We start from the raw sequence: 24,053 nt of genomic DNA on the forward strand, positions 1-24,053 counted from the left end.
AATTCAACAACTGTGCCATATGGACAATATAAGGCAAAACATCCTTTAGGAATGGATTGCATTCCTAAACACCCTTCCTACCATACACATACAGTATATATTAAAAGAGTTTCTTACTGGTTAGTGAAGATCCTTGAGAATAAAGGCAGAGTTATTTTATCTTTTTTTTAAAAAAAAAATAGGTAACTGTTTACCCTACATTATGTTTAAAACTGGAGTCCCACACTATTTTTTTGTAAACATGAAAGCAATATTGGCCATGCTTTATGAAAATGGTTGCTTGTTGAATAAGAGTAAGGGCAACTGACAGTCATTTAACTGAATAACCCTTTTTCAGTAAAATCACTGACACTTGCCCTTGCTTTTACTTGCCCTCATTTGACCTCACTGACATGCAAAATCCGATTGGCTGTGATCTCAGGGGGAGTTCATCACATGTTCCAAGAATAGGTAGGGGAGTTGAGGGCCAATGTGAGCTATCCCTGCCCACCGCTGCTGCAACAGGGGTTGGGGTGGGCTGGGTAGCTAATGACTTGAACACATGACCTGCTTTGAATGTCTGGGCCCCCTTTTATTTAGCAGCAGCATCACATCAGGCACATGATATGATCCCCTTAACTCACACGACTGAACTGAGTCACCCTTATGACTAATTTAGGGATCTGAAGCAGCAGCCAAGAGAAACAATGTTGCTGAACATGACTGGGGAAAAATGAATACAATATGCTTACAATCTAAGGTTAATTAGAGTGCCCATTCCATTCATGGAAGGGACTGAGATCCACCAGAGGCTGCTGATGGAGGAAGTTACAGGTAAGGTGTATGTGGGAGGGGAATAAATGACTTTTTTGCAGCTACCTCCCATGTAGAAAGTCCCCTGTAAGATATCATCTTTAGTTAAAATACATTCAATCAGTCTGTGGTCAGTACTGATCCTAAAGGCAAGACAAAGGAAGACGCCCTGTGCTTGAAGGAAACACCCACATCTGCACAGGGCTATCTACATCAGGAACCACAGATGTCATAAAACCAACCCCAATATTGTTTCTTACAGATGCAGGGGTCCAATTAAAGAGTTAGTCAGAGACAGTCAGAGTTGTCTCCCCCTGGGAGTAATGTAGGCATATGATTAAGTACATCACACTTATCACTGGGAAGATAGAGGACAATCAATGTTACCTCCTGTCTGTGGGAGATTCCTAAGTGAAAGTGGAGAGAATAAGGAATTTATCAAGGGTCTTCTTGCTTCCCACTTCAAGGATGAAATGTGTAACGACATTAATGATTTGCCTTGGAAGGGAAGAGTTCAGATTGACTCTCATGGTGGCTGTTAAAAGCCAAATTGGATGAGCCCTCCTGGGGAGGAAAAGCCTAACTTTCTAATGCCATTTTTCTCAGCTGTCAGCCACATCCAGTCTGAAGGTTCTGTGAGAGACGAGGAGCACAAAAATACAATACTGTACAGAATAATCCATTACCTCATGCATCTTAACTCTGCTGCATAATTACAGTGGCAACTCGGAGCTAATATTGCTTTGCTGGATCCCTGATTAGGCATTCAGGATTCTTCAGCTGTGGTTTGCCTGTGGGGAACCCTTTAAGGAAACGGCAGTTCTCTTCAGGCATTCCAGATGCATGCAAGAGGAACTTCAAGCCTTCCATGAGTTGCAGAGTGAATTTCTGAGGCAGGGAACCTCCTGAACTCATGGAAGTTCCTTTGCCGTTAAGATGAGGGTTCTAAATTGTGATGGGCAAATCTGTCGATTTCTGTTTCTCCCAGTTTATCATTTGCCCAATCTTGAGTTCAGTTCTCCATGGACCTGAACTCTACTTAAGTTCAGTTCTCCATATTTCCAGATAAGTGTGCAACTTTTTTTTAAAGTCCTCATATGTGCTTCCCCCCAATATACACATTCTAGTGTGCAGTTTTTACTAATGCATACTTTTTTTTGCAAGCCATTTCCCCTAACATAATGCATTTTTTGTGTGCCATTTTCATTAATACATGCATTTATCTGCACACTTCATCCCAGCATGTGCATTTTTGTACACATTGCTTGACTGGAGAACTACACTGTAAAGTTTGGAGAACTGTGAATTTCAAAGGATGGCAGTGTTTCAACTTGCATATAGTTTTGGAAAGTATGAATTAGGTACCTAGGTTTGCCTGTAGATGTGAACTGATTTGAATTAATCTCCCATCCTAGTTGTAAATCAGATGGGGGCCTCTGCACAAATACAAGAGGGTCCCCACTTCAGAAGTTCACCGTCCAACTCATGGAGGGTGACAGGGACAACAATGGGAGCAGAGCTCAGCCTGCTGTTTTTGCACACAAGCAGAATGTCTGAGCAGGAGTTGGGTTCCAAACATGCTACAGGTGCCTTGAAAGAGGCCACCTTGCAGTAAAATCCTTTCTGCTAGGGCCAGACTCCAGGTTGCCTCTAGGAGGGATTCAAGCACAAATCAGAAATTTAGGTTTTTGCAATTAAAATGGATTAAAGGGCAACAAATCCTTTTAAAAATGACTTTTTGCAGCTGGGGGAATGATGGGAAAGGCACTGAAAAGTATGGGAGGAAAAATGATTAATGGGAAGACGTATAAGCAATCAGGATGAATCGTCTTTGCCTCAAACAAATCAGAACAAATGGTCGATGTGGACTAGCCTTTGTCTAAGTTTTGTGCATGCAAATCAGGATGAATGCTCGGTAAACAGCTCGCCTGCAGAAGGTGTCAGAGTGGATACTTCTTGACTATCCTGTCCCTTAGTTCAGTTCTTTATTAATCATAATGAGTTAGTCAACCACTGTCCCTACAGTATCTTCAAGCTTTCTTGAGGTGTTTCCTTTTCAGCTGTCCTACAGCGAATTTGTTATTTGCTACTGCTGCTGCTTCTTTTAAAAAAAGCTTCGATACAAAAGGCTGGTTGGCAAGAAGCCCCCTCAGGTGCTGGTGTGTTTATGGTGTCTAAATAGGAGCAAGCAGACAGTTTAGCGGGCTTGCTGCTCTATTCTTCTCCTTACAATAGTAGAAATCCAGACTGAAAAGAAAGCAGGTGTGTGCTACACAGGGGGGAGAGACCCTTTTTTCTTTTGCTCTGGAGGTGGGGAGGGAGCAACAAAGCAGGGACATTCATAAGGCAGGAATGAGATGGGAATAACACTGGAAGGAGGCATTGGCCCATGTGGTGATTGGAAAGGTGTTGTGGTTCAGGTCTTTAGCTAGAATAATGCGAGGACTAGAGGGGAATATTATTGAGCAGGGAAGTTTGTGTGAAAGGCTGTAGCGGTAGCACACTGAATCTATTGAAGAAATAATCTAATTGCCCCTTTTTGCAAATTGCTTTGTTGCCTTCCATAATTCCCCTCTTCCCACTTCACATTTATTGGTGTTTGGCATATAGCTGAGCTGCAGTTTTTTATTTCCCAGGGCAAATTACTTGCTTAATTCGAAGCTGTATAACTAAAACATTTGAGAGTGTGTTCCTTCCAATAAGCTGTGAAACTCTTACCCCTCTACTTACCAAGAGAATCATGCAGAGATTTTCACATACACACAGAGATATTCTTTTGGATGCTGTCCCTAACTTACTCACACGCATACTCATCTTCTGTTGCATAACAGTTGCATAAGGTCATATGACACATAAGAACAGCTTTACTGGGTTAGATCAATAAGCACATCTAGTGCACTTTTCAGACAGATGCAATTAACAGGGGCTCCTGCCTCTGACTAAGACTGTGCTTATTTTATTTCTTTCCATTATTTATTTAAAATGTTTTTGTGCCACCTTGCAAGACAACCCCTTCAATCCACATTTTTCATCTGTATGTATATACCTATATCTATCTGCATATATCTACACACACGCACACACACACACACACATACACACACGGCTGCCACCCCTGCTCATGTTGCTCAACAAGCCTGCCAAACCTCCCACATTATTGCCAACCCCTAAACCACTTGCAAACCCTTTATATCCTTTATATCTCATCTAAACCTCCACATCCCTTCCCAGCTCCTTCAACTCCTGCTACCCCCACCCCATCGCCAACCTTCATCCCCCACAGTTTGCTCCAAACTCCCTCACCCACAACCCTCCCAGATCAGTCCTAAGTTTGCACAGCCACTGCCACTGCCACTCATTTTCTCTCCTCTCCATGCTGCTAACAGAAGGAAATGGGTAGTGGCATGGGGCAAAGGAAAAACACTTGCTCCTCATCAGTCCCCTCTCCTCCATGAGTGGGATATTGTGATGAATTGGGAGGGGGGGTTCATGGCACACGGTGGGCAGCAGTGACAATGATAGTCACATGGAGTAAATGAAAGCCTGCAGGCCACCGAACCACTAGGACGCCTGCCCATTTGGACTCTGGGCTTCCTTTGCCCTTTTGTGTCTGCATGCAGGTGTGTGTGGGGGTGACATGGGGAAAAGGGGAAGGCTTGCTCACTGGCACTGCTAGTCTGCCTGCTTAGTAGCTCCACCTATTGTGTCACGCTGCAGATCCTGTGGCTTTGTAGCAAAGGTCACGCAAACTTGTTTCCTTATAACAGTATTATATAGTAAGATATCTATATCTATCTATCATCTATCTATCTATCATCTAATCTATCTATCTATCTATCTATCTATCTATCATCAGCTATCATCTCTTAGGGCCCAAGGAGGTAGTTGCAGGTAGTCTTTGAAAAATCCTGTTTAGGGCTTCAAAAGGTAATCACCAACCACACAGAACTGTTGTTATGTACTCTGATCACTTAGACTCCACAAGCAATGAAGCAGCTGCATTTTGCAACAACCAGAGGTTCAAACCATCTTGGAAGGCAGCCTTGTGTATAACATGTTATGGTAGTCCAGTCTGGATGTGCCCAAGGCATGAATACCTGTAGCGCTGTGAGTTAAACCACAGAGCCTAGGGCTTGCCGATCAGAAGATCGGCGGTTTGAATTCCTGCGACGGGGTGAGCTCCCGTTGCTTGGTCCCTGCTTCTCCCAACCTAGCAATTCGAAAGCACGTCAAAGTGCAAGTAGATAAATAGGTACCGCTCAGGGGGGAAGGTAACCGGCGTTTCCATGCACTGCTCTGGTTTGCCAGAAGCAGCTTAGTCATGCTGGCCACATGATCCGGAAGCTGTACGCCGGTTCCCTCGGCCAATAAAGCGAGATGAGCGTCGCAACCCCAGAGTCGTCCACGACTGGACCTAATGGTCAGGGGTCCCTTTACCTTTAATAAAAGGCAGTCCTGGCAATGAAGCTGATTAAAGGCACCTTCTTAAAGCCAGAAGCAGCCCCAAACTGTGCCCTTTGCCTTTTGGGGGAGTGCATCCAGTTATGGATGATGCAAGAGAAAAATCTATAAGAGGATGTCACAATGATAGAGTATGCATTTTTTAAAAAATTACTGACTATGTCATAATCATGATAATGTATATGTTTTCCTGCTTGTTTGGTCAAAAGTCACTGTTGTTCCCATTCTCCATGAATTTTGAATCAGAATATATTAATGCTGCACAGATCCTGCCTTCAGTTTCTTGAATGTTTCCATCCCTGGTAAAAATGGCCTCCATTTTTCTACTTCATGATCAAGGTGCTTCAGGATTTCTTTGTTGTTCCAGTGTGTGTGGAGTTTTGAGCTTGCCTTACAGTGGTTGTGAGATGGCTGAGGGTAGCATGCATGTTTTTCTTTCCATTAAACATTTCCCCTGCGCTCTGTAGCCTCCCTGGATGTCTGCACCTCCTGATCTGAAAAAGAGCCCATGCGAAGACTTATCTCATGATGTCTTCCCCTGGGCTTTAACTGAAGTGTGGATACCCACAAAAGCTGTGGAGCACAGATCAGCAGAGAGACAATGTGTCTAGAATGAAAGAACAATGACGAAAACCCCTCAACCACCTTGAAAGTAAGGTGTACACCCACCCACACCCCTCTTCATTTCATCTGTAAGAATTTCACCCACAAAATCCTTCTTTTTTGATAATTTCAAATGCAATTTCTTACTTATTAATTGATGGAGAATGGTAAAATAAAAATGATGATGATAATAGGAGAAATGTTTGGCACAGCAGTAGAATACATTAAATGCCACCATCTTGTGACATTGAGTTTCACGGATGTGCTGCATTATAATCCCTTTTGTTTGCTTTGCTCCCTGAGTTTATTACATTTCTTCAGTGACCTAATTCTTGTATTAGAATGATACCAAATAAAAGAAGCACTATTAGAAACTAGATTGGTTCCGCTGATGCACCTGTGCAACTCTGACCTTGCTGCCCTCCCATCCCTCCTTGTCCAAGTACGTGGCAGTGATGCTCCTGCTGGGAGACCATTGGTTGGTCTGGTTCTGCCTCACCTGCCATACTGGATGAGTTTTTCCGGGTGCCGCCTTGCCAGTTCCAACTCCCTAGCAATTCCTTCCTTTATTCTTTCAAGGCTGAACAGTAAAGAGTGTCTTGTTCCTTTTGCTCTTTTTTGTGCTAGTTGTAAATGCTACATAAATTCTTAGTAATAATGATGATGGTAATGATACTCTGCTATAATGCTGTGAATTCCAAAAGGGAATTAAAAGTACATTTTAAGTCTCCTATTTAAAAGCCACCCAGTACTTCTTAAGAATATGTTGGAACCTGGTGCAGGGCTTTCTGGGGGGATTCTGCCAGCCTTTGCTAGGCAGAAAGCTAGACTAATGAAATTTTCTAAATGCCCTGACCTTAATACTCATTAAGCTATGAATTTGCAAACTGTGGCTTTTCCAGTGGTTCACACATTTTCTCCTCCGTGCTTTAGGCATGTGACTCACATGCTAAATTCAAGATTCTCCACCTACAGACTTCAGGAGTAAAGCCATATTCAGTCTTTCATAAAATGTATTCCAGTCCCAGAGGCATAGATTCTTTGCAGAGCATAGCAGCATGGCTGTGTTGACATACATGGATGGAGATATTTAGGTGGGCTTTTGTACATGATGCTTTCCAATGAAGGCATTAATCTCAAAATAAGATGGAAGTGTGACGTGGTCTTGGGATAAAACAAGTCAGCAAATAATGAGAACGAAAGAAACTGTTCAGAAATAGTCCACAGCCACAAAGTTCACAGCCAGTGGTGCTTTTAAAAGGCTACAGATCATGCTAGTATGTATCCTTTAAAAAATAAAATAAAATTTCCCACCTCAAGCTACTCAAGCTTCTTCTTCATTCTTCCTGGATTAGCTTTATAGTTGATCTCTGTGAATGCTATGCAGTGCTGGTCAAAGAAATTTTGGCACCTGAGGCAGCAAAGCACAAAATGGCATCCCTGCTGCCAGTTGAGATGAGAGAGGTGAATGAAGATCAGCATCAGTATGAAAAGGGAAAGTGAAGATCAGAGCCTGGAAATCAAAGGGGAAAGTGAAGATCAGCCTAGGAACAAAAGGGGAAAGTGGAGATCAGCTTTGGAATGAGAGGAGATGGCGGCAGTATAGGAGGAAGGGACAGCAGAGGCAGCAGGTGGCAGATTTGCCGCCCCTCTTAGGGGTCCCGATCTGCTGCCTGATGAGGCTTCCTTGCCCAGCTTTATAGGTGAACTGGCCCTGAAGGTACCCCACCACAGTGCTATATAGTCAGGTTTGGCCATGTGATAGCATCCCAAGCAAACAGTGCCAAGTGAAAGCAATTGAAGGTAATGGCAAGTGAGAGAAATATAAACAAGGAAATATTTTTTCAATGAGTGCTGTAAAGGGGAGGTATTTTTCAGTACCACTAAAAAGAGCAATGAAAAACTTAGTATTTTTGGCTCAGCTCTTAGATAATGTTTAATCAAACACAGTGGGTTACATACACTTCAGGTTACAGACTCCACTAACCCAGAAATAGTACCTCGGGTTAAGAACTTTGCTTCAGGATGAGAACAGAAATCGTGCTCTGGCGGCGTGGCGGCAGCAGGAGGCCCCATTAGCTAAAGTGGTGCTTCAGGTTAAGAACAGTTTCAGGTTAAGAACAGACCTCTGGAACGAATTAAGTACTTAACCCGAGGTACCACTGTACTTAATAACCCACCATGAAAGTTAAGTAGGAGTATATTGATCCCGGTTCTTGACATTTCCCAGAGCTGTATAATAAGTCAGTGCTAGTGGTTCTACCAAGTTGCCACCATGTCAGATTTGCCATGCCAGATGGCCTTCTGCTGGACTTACATAAAGTTTAAAGTTGAAACATTAGTAGCCTGGATGGCCTTGTGAACAGAACTGACATGTTTCCTATAATAATTTTTGCGGAGGAGCTATCAGGAGAGGAGAAAAGAAAGTTTATAACCTCTAAATGCTTGTGCAAAGGCAGGTTAGAGATGTATGGATCTTTCAATTCAGGCTTATCTCAGTTTCTCATTTTTCTGATCTTATGTTCAGTTTACCTCATTTCTGCATTGATTTGAATCTTTTTTTATTCAAGTAATCATTAAAATTGGCCCACATTTTAGTGCACAGTACTCCCAATATAAGCATTTTGTGTTGATATGAGTTTGGGGGAGGTCAGGTACCTGGTCAGGTAAGTTCCTTTGAAGATGAAAACCAGATGGCCACTTTAGTGCTCTGCTGAGCACTTCACAGGCATGAGCTGGTTGCAATAGCTGCATCTAGGTGAGAAAGAACGAAAAGGGCAGCAAGCAGGGCTGGGCTGGGGAGTTGCTTTGTGAGTTGGAACTTCACTCTTTCTTTTGAAAGCTATACAGTGGTACCTCGAGTTACAAACGCCTCAGGTTACAAACGCTTCAGGTTACAAACTCCGCTAACCTGGAAGAGTTACCTTGAGATGAGAACGGAAATTGTGTGCCAGAGGCGCAGCAGCAGCAAGAGGCCCCATCAGCGAAAGTGCGCCTCTAGTTAATAACAGTTTCAGGTTAAGAATGGACCTCCAAACAAATTAAGTTCGTAACTAGAGGTACCACTGTATTTTGAAAGCTTTCTATTATCTTGTAATTTTATTCTTCCTGCTTTTATGATTACTTCTGTTATTACTTTAAGCTTGATGCTTTGTTTGTTTGAGTCTTTCTTTTTTGTAAAGTTTGTTAGGAATAAAAATCTGTGCTCCATTTCCTTGAAGTTCCCTTTGCATGCATGGCTTGTGCTTGTGGCAAATGTCCTCAATAAAGGTGGCTGTGGTAATAATGTGACCAGGTTTTGGATGCTTAACACCCAGCCTGACTTGAGAGGTCCGAGTTCTCTGTTTGTGGTACTGTTTACTCATGTTAACTGTGACTGCTTATCCTTTTAAAAACAAAGTAAAAATAAGGCACATTGGATTGGAAACAAAAACAAAGTTTTAGTAATACACACTCAAAGAGGGTTAAAGCTTACTGGTTATTCCGATAAGTCACAACACTTTGTTGCAATCAAAATAGCTTCTACAAAAGTAATTAAGAACTTTCTTTATCACTTTCACTTTAAACCTGTTTCTAACTACTGTAAACTGTTTCCTCCAAGAACAGCTATTTGTGCTAATAAGCCAGTAGAAGACTTCCACCCCATTTCCAGGATCTTTTCCTTCCCCTGAAGGAAATAATCTGGTTTGCCCTTTCTAGCAACTCCCTAACCACACAGCTAATCCCCTTTCCAAGGCCTTTCCAAGCCCAAACTGTCAGGTTCCTTATTTAACTCTCTGTTCCCTCTGGGTTACTTGACATTCCGCCCAGTCCTGATTGGCTGCAGGGTCTCTAGGGGGATGACCCAAGGTCTGTCCGTCACAGTGCTGCCTAGGATGTGCCAGGAGATGTCTCTTGGATCTTTGCTGATCTATGGATGATGTTGGCTGGGATGCTAATAGACTGTGATAGTCTCCATATGTTGGACTAGAAGAGTCCTCCAAATGCCACCTGTTTGCTAATTTCCCCAGTGCACATCTTTTCTCCAACAATCCAGAATTTCCATCTGTTCCTCCAAGTCTCTCTCTTGCCAAGAGTTACTTGAGTGAAGGGAAGACAGATGCTTCACCGCATCTCCTCCAGTTGCTAAGTGTCTGTATGCATCTTCATGTTCCACACATGTTGCCTCCTTTTGACTCCTCCCTGAATGTACAACTCTTAATTTCATGTATAGGCAAGCAATAGTCCCATCCTTTTTAGAGACACAGAGCAGGAATCAATAACTGTTTGCCCATGGGCCAAATTTTCCCCCTCCCCAACTCAGAGAACAATCTTGTCCCATAGTTATCAGCTCAGAAACCAGAGATGTGTGAAGGCAGCAGCATCTGTGATCATGGAACGAGTCGATGTGACACTTCTGCAAGGTGCCGGGCCAAAGGCCTAACACTATATGATGCAGGTGAATTTGTCCTCCTAGTAAATCTAGTCGCCAGAGGAGGGCATAGAATCACAGTCATTGAAGGGAATGAGAAGGCTTCTAACCCCGTCCAGCCCCTTGCTGTGAATCTGTCCCATCCCCACACAGATCCTACCATGCAGCCCCAATTGTCACACCAGCAATAAGCAGGTACATGGCAGGAAATGGAGATTGTAGGGGACTCAAGCAAGCCAAAAACCACTTGACTGGCTTAGGACAGGGCCACTGCTCATCAGCTTGCAGATGGTCCCAAGCTCAACCCCTAGGATCTACATGTAGGGCTGTTGCCCTGACTGAAACTCTGGAAAGGGTATGCAAAATCAGGGTATGCAAAACTGAGCCAGAGGTGCCAATGTCTGACTCCATATAAGAAGTCTTTGTTCCTGACTCCTCTCATTTGAAAACTATTATTATTATTATTATTATTATTATTATTATTATTAGGTAAAGGTAAAGGGACCCCTGACTGTTTGGTCCGGTCGCAGATGACTCTGGGGTTGCAGCGCTCATCTCGCTTTGTTGGCCAAGGGAGCTGGCGTACAGCTTCCAGGTCATGTGGCCAGCATGACTAAGCTGCTTCTGGTGAACCAGAGCAGCACACAGAAACACCGTTTACCTTCCCTCTGGAGCGGTACCTATTTATCTACTTGCACTTTGATGTGCTTTCAAACTGCTAGGTTGGCAGGAGCAGGGACTAAGGAATGGGAGCTCACCCCGTCGCGGGGATTCAAACCGCCAACCTTCTGATCGGCAAGCCCTAGGCTCTGTGGTTTAACCCACAGCACCACCTGCGTCCCTTATTATTAATTTGTATACTGCCCTTAATCTGAAGATCCCAGGACGGTTTACAACAGAAAAATCCAAAATGAGAATTCAAGATACATCATAAAGCAAAAGCAAACCAATAATGCCCCCTCCCGCCAACACATTAAAAAAAGCCATAGAATGTTAATTAGCCAGACTATGTTTCAAAAGAGTGAGACTGCTGGTCTCAAAACTGCGTTTGTTCTATGTTTAAGCAGATGACAAAGAAGAAGAAAAAGCCCTTTGCAGATACAGTCTTGTAGTGCAGATGATACTGATTCAAGAACAGTGTCTTCCTTAAGGGCATCACAAAGATACACACATACTTTGCTTCTGTAATTTAGAGGCAGACACACAGACTCGTAAATCCATCGCGCGCCATGTCTTAATGACATGAGGGGCTTTATGAGAAGAAGGTCCTAGCTCGGACAAATTGTGCCCCATGGATGGGCCAGACAAAAGCAGTGCTGCAGAAAAATAAAATAAAAGTGCCTCATCCATCTCCTTGCATTGCCCTTTTTGTCTTGCTTGCTGCATTAAGAGTACAGGGTGTGCCTTTAATTGTGTGGCTTCAAGGATGACATCAGCATGTGTTGGGATGAAGCAGCAGCTATGATAAAAGCCTGAGCTTTCAGAAGCGGCTTTACAAACAGACCTGCTGTTAGGCATTTGGGCACTTTAAAATCCTCCTGAACCTGACAGCCCATCATGTACCACAGCTTGTCTCACTCAGTTTGGCCATTGTCCTCTGCATCAGCTGGCTGCCCTTCCCCTTCCAATCCATCAGTGACCAGGTCCCCAAATTCTGACTAGTTCCTCATTCTAGTGGTCACATTTGGCCTCATGCCTACCAGATTCCTCTCTGATTCCAGCCCTTTGAATCCATGGTATCGCTTTTCCCAACCTGGTGCCCTCCAGATATTTCAGACCATGCTGATGGGAGCTGTATTCTGGAACAACTGGAGGGCACCCAGGCTGGGGGGAAGGCTGTTGTTGTGGGTCCATCATTCCTCTCTCCACCTGATGAAACTGCTGAATTGCTACCCGATGCAAGCCGTTTCCTTAGGCTTGGTCACTGTTAAAGGCATGGCAAATGTTTGCTTTCTCCATTACTGCATTTCCTTTTCTGTGGGAACGCGGTTATATAAACCCATCCATCCATATACATATATGAATTTATCCAGGCTCCAAGGATTTTCCTAAGAACAGCACTGTTTATTGCTTTTTAATTCACTCTATTAGTAATGCACTATTAGGAAAGCTGCATTAACCTTTCCGAGTACAGCCATTTTTGGAAACAACACAGCACAATAGCGAGGGTTTGTTGGGTGACAGGAGACAATTTCAAAAGCTCCTTAACGCTATTCTTTAGTGACTAACACATTGCTGAGAATCTGCACCCTCTTTCCTATTATGAGGGACTTTTTGAGTACTTTAAAGGGCCAAACTAGAAATGACATCATAAATGCATCTTTGCATTTACAGTGTAGTGTTGTTGTTTTAAATGTAAACACTATGGTTGGTATGTGTGTATTGTGGGGGTGGGGAATAATAATTACTGGAATCACAGAAGATATGGAATGGAGATGTAACTCTTTCCTCCTCTACTGCGGTCCTCAGGGAAAATGCTGGTATTTCTTTCGGGTGAGGAATCCTGCATTGCTGCCAACTGGAATTACACCCCCAGGACAAGGAGCACCTTCAGATAGGGGATTTTTTTCAGATCTGAAGTTAAATTCCCCCTTCCACACCTGCTACGATCCTAATAATTATTGTCAGCCTCCCCTGCTGATGCTATTTGGATTTTTAAAAAGCAAAAAACAAAACAAAGCCATGCACATTCAATGAAATGATGGAGATAATGTCATGCCTAGTTTAAGAACATAAGAAGAGTCTGCTGGATCAGGCCAGTGACTTATCTGGTCCAGCATCCTGTTCTCAGAATGGTCAACAATATGTCAATGGGAAGCCAGCAAGCAGAACCTGAGGGCAACAGCACTCTTCCCTCCTGCAGTTTCCAGAAATAGGTACTGTCGTACCTTGGAAGTCGAATAGAATCCATTCCAGAAGTCTGTTCTACTTCCAAAATATTTGGAAACCAAAGCGCAGCTTCCGATTGGCTGCAGGAAGCTCTTGCAGTCAATCAGAAGCTGTGGAAGCCCCATCAGACATATGGCTTCCAAAGTTAGTTCGCAAACCGGAACAGTCACTTCTGGTTTTGCAGCATTCGGGAGCCAAAACGTATGAGAATTGAGCTGTTCGAAAACCAAGGTACAACTGTATTAGAATCATACTACCACCGACAGTGGAGGTAGAACAGTGAAATCTAGCCCTCAGATTCTCTGCTAAATCTCTCCTGGCAGGGCTCTCTATATTTTGGGAATGTGGTAATCAGTATGTTTAGGTGTGGCAGTTGTTTTATTGCTGGTTCTTTGCAAATGGAGGTTGCATAAAAAGCAGCAGGTTATACCTCTAAGCTGGGTGCATTCTCCATCTTTGATTCTCATGTGATGGTTTGCATGTGATGGTTTTCTGGCATATTTCCTAAATCTGCCGTCACTAGATCATGCCATCCAGATGTTGTTGGACTACAACTCCCATCAGCCCCAGCCAGCTGGCCTTGGATTATAGGAGTTGTAGTCCAACAACATTAGGAGGCCACCAGGATGGCGAAGGCTGCCCTTGATATACCTTAAGATTGTGCATAGATGACAGCAACATTTCTGTCCCACTCCCCCTTGAGAAAGCTTGAAGCTGCTTACACAAGCTCCTCATGTTCTGCCATCTGAGAGGTTGCAGCTTCTCAACTTTGTGGTGTGTCCAACTTTCCTGGGAAGACACAGAGAGCTTATGTTAGCTATCCTTGTCTTTAAACTCTGTGTTTTACCAGGACTGACAAGGTGCTTTTATTGCCACAGTTTATTGCTCAATGTAAACAAATGGGAGTCTCCATTCATTCTGTGTTTACATCCCTAACTATACAAATATGCCCGTTTTGCTTCCTGGCTTGTATTTAGTATAAAGTAATGAATTGCTGTACTGCTTGCAAGTGACTGGGGACAAGTGCCATATGGCAAAGCTAAGTTACAATGTTCAGCTTAATTTCCTACAAAGGGCCAGCGTTGGCCAGTTCACTGCCAGAACAGGAACGGAGACAATGTATATCTTGTAATTCTGTTAGGCATTGGCAAAGATCTTTCCCAGCCCTGTTATTTGAGACAATCCTTTGGAATAGGGAACCTTTGACACTTCAGTTGCTGTTGCTCTCCAACTCCCATCAAGCCCAGCCAGCATGGCCAATGGTCAGAGATGATAGGAACAGAACATGGAGCCTTCCTAACAAACACAGAACTGTCACTGAGACATTGGCCTTCCCTGCCTCTCTGATGCCATCAGCAAAGAAAAGGTGGACCACTGGTATTTCTTGCTCATAATTGTTGTGCTGCTTTAAAGCGTTTTTTGTTTTGTTTTTTGTTTATTGATTTTATGTATTTTTTAACCTATTTGCTTTTGTTGAAAATCACCCAGTGACATAGGGAATAATGTTTATCAATTTAGGACTGTCCCAACACAGAAAACAAAGAGATATATAGTATGATATATGGAGAGAGGAGTCTCCCCTTCTTCCCCAATCTATGTAAGGCCCAGAGACACCATCTTCTGAAGAACATTGAGAAGGACCAACACAATGTCCTCACATTGCGCACACAATGTTGCAAAGAAAAAAAAGAGAAAAGAAAAAACAATACAATAAACAATACAAAACACATCCTTAACACACTAAACAAAACAAAACAAAACAAAACAACAACAATTTAAAAACATATACCATACCATTTCATTACTCTATCTTTCATTCCCTTATTTCATCGACCTCCTCTCACCTCCCTTTTTGTATTCCACTTCTATTACTTGTTTCAGCAATTCCTTTCCATCTTTCTCTATTTTTATCATTATGAATATCTTAACATATTTTTTACCTTATTTTCCATTAATACTAAAATACTTATTTATACTTAACTCCTTATAACATTTCTGCTAAAGCCATAAAGTTTCATTCCAACAATTTTCTAACACTCATTAAATTTACAATATTTCTATATATAAACTTTAAACTTTCCCAATCTTCTACCACCATCTCTTCTCCCTGGTCTCGGATTCTGCCAGTCATTTCCGTCCATTCCATATAGTTCATCAACCTGGAGATCTTCTGTCCGAGGCTCTTAAGTCTTTTCCAAGTCCCTTCTGCAGTTTTTCTTCATATTCTTTGATGCTGAAGATGCTGAAGCACAGGTCTTGGGGGGGGGCCCGACCCAACCATGCCCCCATTCCCTCTCGACAGGCCAACCAACTCTCCACAGCTAAAACCAATGTCCATACAATATCTCAAATCATGTTTCAAGGATCCTCCAGATCCAAAGGCCCCCACAACTCCAATCACCTCCTGACCCAGATTCAGGACCCAAAGGTCAGTAAATCTCTGCATGAAAGAGTCTATCCAGCCTTCCTTCTCCAATCCAAGCAGGGCTCCAATCTTCAAATTCTGACTTTTTCTATATTCATTCATAAAAGGCCTCCACTTATAGTCCTCAATTTGCCTCTGTAAGACTGGGGCTTCCACTTGTATTATTTTAGGTTCAACAACACCAACATTCTCCTTCGTCTTCTCCCCAGTTTGTCCTGTCAAAGTAGGTTCCTGTGTCAAATCCTGAACAATTTCTGTATTAATGATCACTTTTTGTCCCAAATTAATCACTTTTTGTCCCAAGTTCTCAAGTTTGGTATTCATAGCAGCCGTCTTCTTGTGGAGCTGTTCCAACGAATAGCTTATCTTACATAATACAGTCACTAAGGCTCCTTCTGTCAACATTCTTAAAATCCAAGGTCAATCTCTATTTCACACAGTTCTTATCTTGCAGCTGGAAAAACCCCAGCTCCACTCTTGTAACAGTTTCAAAAGCTCCCTCTAGAGGGAAACAGTCTCCACTTGTATCAATCCTTTCAAACATAATTTAAACTATAAAGTTAGTTTCAGTTTTCAGTTACTTTTCCTGCTTTTTAAACGCAGATGAGGACAATGGAAACAATATATTTCTCTTATTTAGCTAGCTGTCAAAAAAGTCACTCTTTCTGGCAGCCCGTTTCCAGGTTCGGAGCAGTGGTAATTTGGTTTTTCACTCTCTCCTGCAGGCTCACTAGGTCCAAAATTTCCCCCCTCTTCTCCTGCTTCCAAGGGGGGTTTAATAGTTTTAACCAATGGAGATTTAATCCTTTACAAAAATAAACTTTCCAAGGCTTTAACTTGCAACTTCTTTGCTTCAATCTATTTACAAAAAAGAAAGGCGGACTTCCTGTTTAAAACCTTCCCGTTTCGATGCCAAATTAATGAATTTAAGGATCCAATTTTCCGTTCTACTCACGGGTAGTTGTTTAAAATCCAATTGTCCACAGGAAAAAAGTCAGCGCTCTCTGGCAACAGCGATGCGGCTTCACTCCGTGAAAGAAGCAGTCAATTCGAAGCATCGCACTGCTCACCCCACTTTGCTCTGGATCCCCAAATCAGGGTTTCCCCGCAAGTAGGGGAGGCGCAAAGGGTGCCAGCCGAATCCCAAGTTCACAGGCTTCTCCTGCCTGTGATTTCAGTGGGTCTCTGCCTTCGCCGTGGCGGTCAGACCCTAATTTCCACGGAGCAAATTCCTCCCAATCGGAGGAACTCCGCCATTGCCTGCAGGCGCCAACCCGGAAGTTCCCGGACGACGCCATCTCCTCACCCACCCACCTCTGCATACTCCTCAAGTGCTTTTGCCTGTCTAGAATGTGTCTTTCAACTGTGTGGCCATGCCTCTTTCTTGCTTGGATGGAGGAAAGAGAGACATGGGGTGGGGTGTAGAAACCTCTCAGTTTTGCGTGGGTGGAACACAATCTGCTGTGCAAAGGGAAGAGTTGTATCCATACCTCTGCCTAATTTTGACACAAATTGCACCTGCTGCGGCCCTGGAAGGTTGTACATGAAGCAATGCAGACCTCAGGCTGAGAAAGTCCCCGCCCCCAGTACAAGGGATTGTTCACTTTTATGGAGTGTGTAGCATGTATATACACACGCATACCCTATTGCTGGTGCAATGATGTACTATTGCTGGTACAATGATGTGGTCTCGCACTAAAGCTTTTGATCACGGGTCTTTTTCCTGTTCTGTTTTTAATGAGGAGTGTTTACTTTCACTATTTGCTTTTTTGTGGGGTGCCAGTTCAATTGGGTTACAAGATGTATGCCTGGAGATTGGAAGAATGGAGTTAATTAAGTAGAATAATTGCAAATAATAAATTGTGCACCTGGACAAATAGCCAGTAGAATGAATCAATTAACATTCAGCCTTAGCTGGGAGCAATGAATAATGGATACCCTTTTGTACACCAAAGGAAAGTTCCAAAACTTCTCGTGAAGTTTATTTCAGTGCTGCCATATGTGGAGGACTTCAAGAGAGATTCCATGAATCATGCATCATATGAAAGCATCCCTTGTAATGACAGAGCTGGGGGCTAATTTGCATTTATGGGTGAACTTTCCCATGCTTCTGGGCAGTGGGACAAGGCTGGGGAGAGCCTGCTGCTGACTCCCATGGAGTTCTTTGTAGCAAGCAGCCAGCCTTCCCTGCTCAGACTGCAATAATGAGATGTTTTTGATTCCCTAATCTTATATGATTACTCTGAAAAATATCCTCCAATTCATCCCTGCCTTTGAAGTAGAAGCTTTGTATTCTGGGAAACACTGCCATCGATGGATTCCTGCTTTACCGGCAAATTAAACTTTTAAGAGGTGGCTTTTTAATTAAGCCCTTGGCCTGGCAATTTCGGGTTCATTACTGCACCCAGTGAGGCTGATAGTAATGCCTCTGGAAATAGGGGAAATCTTTCCCTAACTACATCAAGACATCATAAATGGCACATCCACATACAACAAAAAACGTCTGGAATGGAACTGATATGTTGCATTCTGATTTTGTGCTGTGTATCTTGAATAACCAACCATATAGTAAAATGATGTTGCTGTTGCTGCTGCTATGTACTAATACCAGATCCCTTGGAACCCTGTCATAAATGTATCCAGAAGTAGAAAGAGTGATGTTCAAATAAGCACTACATATCAGATTTTCCTTACCTATTCTACAACTGAAAATTTTGTTGTTGTTATCTACAATTTGTCTACTAAGAGCTGAGTAGCAATACAAGCAGTTCTTGAAGTTATTTTCTATTAGTCACTGTGGCCAGGTTCAGTACAATCAGTACTAAACCATAGTATAGATTACAGTGGTACCTGTTTTTGAACATAATCCATTCCAGAAGTCCGTTTGAGTTCCAAAACATTTGAAAACCAAAAACCGAAAGCAGAAGCCTCAAAACGCAAGCCTCAAAATGGAAGCCGTGTTTTCTGTTTGACTTTCAAGGTGTGTTCGAAAACTGAGGCACTTACTTCCAGGTTTTTGGCGTTTGAGTTCTGAAACATTCAACTACGGAGGCATTCGAAAACCGAGGTACCACTGTATTGTGACTGGATCACAGCATGTAAGCTTCTACACTTAGGCAGGAATAACCAGCTGCACAAATACTGGCTTACCAGTAGCACATGTAAAAAGGATCTAGCTTAACATGAGTTGTTAGTATGATGCTAAAGCAAAGAAAGACAGAAAGACAGAAAGACAGAAAGACAGAAAGAAAGAAAGAAAGAAAGAAAGAAAGAAAGAAAGAAACCCTAATGCTATTCTAGGCTTCATCATCAGAAGTATAGTGTCCCAGGAAGTGATAGTACCACTCTCTTTCTGCCTTGGTCAGACCACATCTGGAGTAATGTGTTCAGTTCTGGGTGCCACAATTTATTGACACGCTGGAATGTGTGCAGAGGAGGGCAACCAAGATGACCAAGGGTCTGGAAACCATGCCTTATGAGGAATGGTTGAGGGAACTGGGCTTGTTTAGTTTGGCAAAGAGGAAAACGAGAGGAGATATTATAACCATCTTCAAATATCTCAAGGGCTGTACCATGGAAGATAGAGCAAGCTTGTTTTCCCCTGTCCCAGAAGGTAGGACCTGAATCAATGGCTTCAAGTTACAAGACAGGAGATTCCTACTAAACATGAGGAAGAACTTTTTGCTGGTAAGAGCTGTTTGACAGTAGAATGGATTCCCCTTGAAGGTGGTAGAGTCTTCTTTGTTGGAGGTTTTTAAGCAGAGGTTGGATGGTCATCTGTCATGGATGCTTTAGCTGAGATTCCTGCATTGCAGGGGGTTGGAATAGGTGGCCCTACAATTCTATGAGTCTATGATTCTATGATATGCTTCCACCTTTCTTCCTTGACATGGAAGAGAATAATGAAAGCCATGTATCAATTTGCATTTTAGGGCACGCTATTTTGTAAACAGCTATCATGGGAAACCTCAGAAGTCTCTGAACCATAGGGCTGAAGAGAAGGGAAAATCGGACTCTCTGCAGTTGCATCTCAAAGTTTCTATTGGTATCAATGGGAGTTTCCCATGAAATGCAAATAGCAGCTTCAGGGAGGTGTTTACTATGGTGGGGGGGAGGGGAGAGTTAAACTCCATACCAGCCGCTATTACTAGGCTGCTATTTGCATAATTTTAAAAAATGTGCATGTTTACTGCATGCATGGAATTTATGTCATATCTAGTTTGACCCATAAGAATGAAATATATGCATGTTGGGCAAATTTATGCTGCACAGTAGCTACAAAAAGCTGAGCTGCTATTCTGTATTCCTCCATTAGTGCACACAAAATGACATAATGTCTCACTGAGGAAGCGACAGCCCTTTCCCAATTTGCTTCCTGACCTATTTCCTTTTTTAAAATTGCCAGGAACTGTGAGTGAAATATATATGCCTTTTCGCTGTCTGCAACCTCTGTCCACATCTGACATTATTTTTCTAAAGTGGTTCAGGCTCTTTGCTAAATGAAACAACGAACTCTGGAGTTTGGTATACCATGAAAAACGGCCACATTGAAGCAACAACATTAGGTTTGCCATACGTCCAGAATTTCCTGGACATAGCCAGGATTTGAAACAGTGTCTGGGCAAAAATTGCTGAAATGTCTGGGAAAATCCGGATGCATGGCAGCCCATGTTGGAAATGTAGATTTTGGTGAATTTCATTTTAAATTAATATATATTAATATATGGTATATTTTTTTGAGATTTCATAAAAAAACCCACCTCAACAACTTTTGTCTCTGGAATTTCACTTTCTGAAATACTGCAACCCTAGCATATATGTCCGTATAGTAAAAGCTATGGTTTTCCCAGTTGTGATGTATGGAAGTGAAAGCTGGACCATAAAGAAGGCTGATCACCGAATAATTGATGCTTTTGAATTATGGTGCTGGAGGAGACTCTTGAGAGTCCCATGGACTGCAAGAAGATCAAACCTATCCATTCTTAAGGAAATCAGCCCTGAGTGCTCACTGGAAGGACAGATCGTGAAGCTGAGGCTCCAATACTTTGGCCACCTCATGAGAAGAGAAGACTCCCTGGAAAAGACCCTGATGTTGGGAAAGATTGTGAGGGCACAAGGAGAAGGGGATGACAGAGGACGAGATGGTTGGATAGTGTTCTCGAAGCTACCAGCATGAGTTTGTCCAAACTGCAGGAGGTAGTGGAAGACAGAAGTGCCTGGCGTGCTCTGGTCCATGGGGTCACGAAGAGTCGGACACGACTAAACAACAACAACAAAGCATATATGAAACTGCATTTTATCAAGTCAAGCCCAGTATTGTCTCCTATGGCCAGGACAGGAAGCATACACATTTACTGCGCCTCTGAGCTGTGATCTCTACCAAGAAGTGACTTTTATATTTTAGGCTTGTCTGAGAAAGCCACTGAAAAAACTAGACAATGTTATTAGAATCAGAGGCAACACTGAAGTTTTAGACATCACCGAAATGAGCAGCAGGAAGGCTTTTTGTCTGTAAAAAAGAGAGAGACAACAAGAAGAAAAGAATGTCAGCCACCTCCCCTTAAAGATATAAAAGATCTTGTAATTTACCACCTCCCTGAAGAAGAATCTAATCATTAGGGGCCAGTTCCCAACTGTTTTGGTTTTTTTAACACAAATTGCTGGATCAAATACTTTGGCCCAGTGCTAAAATCAACCTGTCAAGTTTGCAGTTGATCAGCAAGTTTGGGGATGTTTCAGATTTGCTAACAGATACAGGGCTTTTCAAAGCAAATGTCTGTCATGTTCCTTTGGCGTGTGTGTGTGTGTGTGTGTGTGTGTGTGTGCAATAAAAGGGCAAAATCTATTGGTCTCCCCCTTGATCTAAAGCGGTTTTGATCTGTTTCTCCGCATGAATGTGGATGTTAAATGAAGTTGCCAAGTGCATCTGGTGTGGCCACTTATGCACACACATCCCTCCCAAAGAAGGCACCAATTTGTGTAAAATAAGCATATGCTAATACATATGCATAAACACAAATTTAGAAATAATTACTTAAGACTGAAATACAATACATATCATCTGTCTGCACAGTTACTGTCAGGAAATATCATTGGGGTCTTCTGCTTGGCCCTATGACACTTCTGCTGTGTGGTCCTGCTGGGTTCCATCTTGTTCCTCTGACATCTATATTACAACGTTGGGAGGTGCCATGCAGAGATTTGGAGCATGGTGTCATCAATATGCTGGTACACTCAGTTGTACCAGTCTATCTGAATCCAAAGAGGCTGCATTGGTGCTGGACTGGTGCCTGGATCCAATGATGGGCTGCATGAGAGAAAATGAAAGGAAAATAAATCCTAATAAGGTAGACGTACCATTGAGCTGTGGTTCTTTGGTCCAGTAGTTAGGGAGACAGCCTGTTCTGGAAAGAATGGCTCTCCATCTGAAGGAACAGGCATATAGTTTTGGGGTAGCACTCCATTTAAAGCTGACACTGGAAACTCGGGTGTCTGCAGTGGCGAGGAGTGCCTCAATCAGCTGCCCAAATGCTAACCATTCGTGTGCAACGTCAACGACCCTGGTCTCACTTCTTATGGTTCTTTCCCTTTAATATGGACTTGTCCTGGACAGTATTTCATACAGAGGACTTTCCTCTGCAAAGTAGGCTCCATGGCCACCCTAATGGTAGGAACAAAGGAAGCTGCCTTAGGGGTCAGAACATTGGTTCATCCAACTCAATATTGTCTACACCGACTTAGCAGCAACTCTCTGGGCTTTCAGACTGAGATCATTCCCAACCCTTCCTGGAGATGCTGGGGAGAAAAGCAATGACAAACCTAGACAGCATCTTAACAAGCAGAGATATCACCTTGCCAACAAAGGTCCGTATAGTTAAAGCTATGGTTTTCCCAGTAGTGATGTATGGAAGTGAGAGCTGGACCATAAAGAAGGCTGATCACCGAAGAATTGATGCTTTTGAATTATGGTGCTGGAGGAGACTCTTGAGAGTCCCATGGACTGCAAGAAGATCAAACCTCTCCATTCTGAAGGAAATCAGCCCTGAGTGCTCACTGGAAGGACAGATCCTGAAGCTGAGGCTCTAATACTTTGGCCACCTCATGAGAAGAGAAGACTCCCTGGAAAAGACCCTGATGTTGGGAAAGATGGAGAGCACAAGGAGAAGGGGACGACAGAGGACGAGATGGTTGGACAGTGTTCTCGAGGCTACCAGCATGAGTTTGACTAAACTGCGGGAGGCAGTGGAAGACAGAGTGCCTGGTGTGCTCTGGTCCATGGGGTCACAAAGAGTCCGACACGACTAAACGACTAAACAACAATTCAAGGACCTTCTGTATGCAAAACAGATGCTCTACCACTGGGCTATGGCCCTTCCCCAGCTATTGCCTTGTTGTTGCTTCGGTTGTTCGTTAGGCCGCTTGCAAGGCAAGTAATGATTCTTGGTCTACAAGATCCCCCCTTCCATTCTCTCTCTCTCCTTTCTGCAGAACAAGTCAGAAGGACAGGGTGTAGACTTTTGTTTTCTGCCTATTTCCTTGAACGGCTCACTGTGTCCTTGCTTTAAATCCAATATATGACTGGAGTGACCTCCAGTTACTACAATATTGTAAGAACTGCCCAATTTATCTCTGGAGGGAAAGAACCTTTTGATATATTAAAACAGAACTGTCCACAGTGGGGTCAGAGTTATCCATGAATCTTCTTAATGGCTGAGAACACTGCTACTGAGTAATAAAAGTCAATGTTGCCATAATTAGCATGGTATTGTCTAGTGGCAAATAGCCCATCAAAAATTCAGCTTTGTCCATGGCATTTATTCGTTCTGTGTTTGGGTTCTGCTAATTATCTCTATTGGTAACTCAGATTCGGGTAGCTGCCTCAAATCGCCAAGGGAGGGAGAAACTGAATTTTAATTACACCATATTCTCCTCATGCATTTCCATCCAAGATGAAACAAAATGGAGCCTTTCATTAATGAGCTGCTCTCACAAACCTTGGAACACTCCATGATAAGAGAGGACATCTTGACAGACCGAACAAAGGCGGTTCTTTTCCCTGAGCACAGTATCAAATTGCTTCTTGTTTTAGAGCACTACGCCTCCAAACTGTTCTTTGTCCCCCTCCTTTTGCTTTGTGTGTGTGTGTCTTTTGCTTCAGTAGTTTCACTGCAGAGCTTTCAGAGAAAAATCCCTTGCAATTTAAATGTGAAGGGAACAGACTTTTGTAGTAACTATTAGACCCAAACACCGTCTTAGGAGCTTCATTTTGTAGACTGTCATTCAGGGCAAAACCATACATAGGGTTGTACCCAATGTTCCACAAGAAGAACACCACTTGCCCAACAGGACTTTTCCTCCTCCACCACCACCCCAATCTGCTCTAGAGGGTCCTCCACCCCACCCCACCCAGCTGATTTGGAGGGTGTGCAGAGGGCTGCAGGAGAGAGAAGGAAGTTTTTTTCTGTAAGCAGA

General features: G+C 43.0%; 1 protein-coding gene across 4 annotated transcripts in view; it reads left to right on the top strand.

Moving 5' to 3' along the window:
• SYT6 (synaptotagmin 6) overlaps positions 1 to 24,053 on the top strand; it is a 138,499-nt gene that overhangs the window by 25,284 nt on the left and 89,162 nt on the right. The gene's annotated exons all lie outside the window — the stretch shown is intronic.

The sequence above is a fragment of the Podarcis pityusensis genome (assembly GCF_964106645.2).
Source record: "Podarcis pityusensis genome assembly, chromosome: 6".
NCBI lineage: Eukaryota > Metazoa > Chordata > Lepidosauria > Squamata > Lacertidae > Podarcis > Podarcis pityusensis.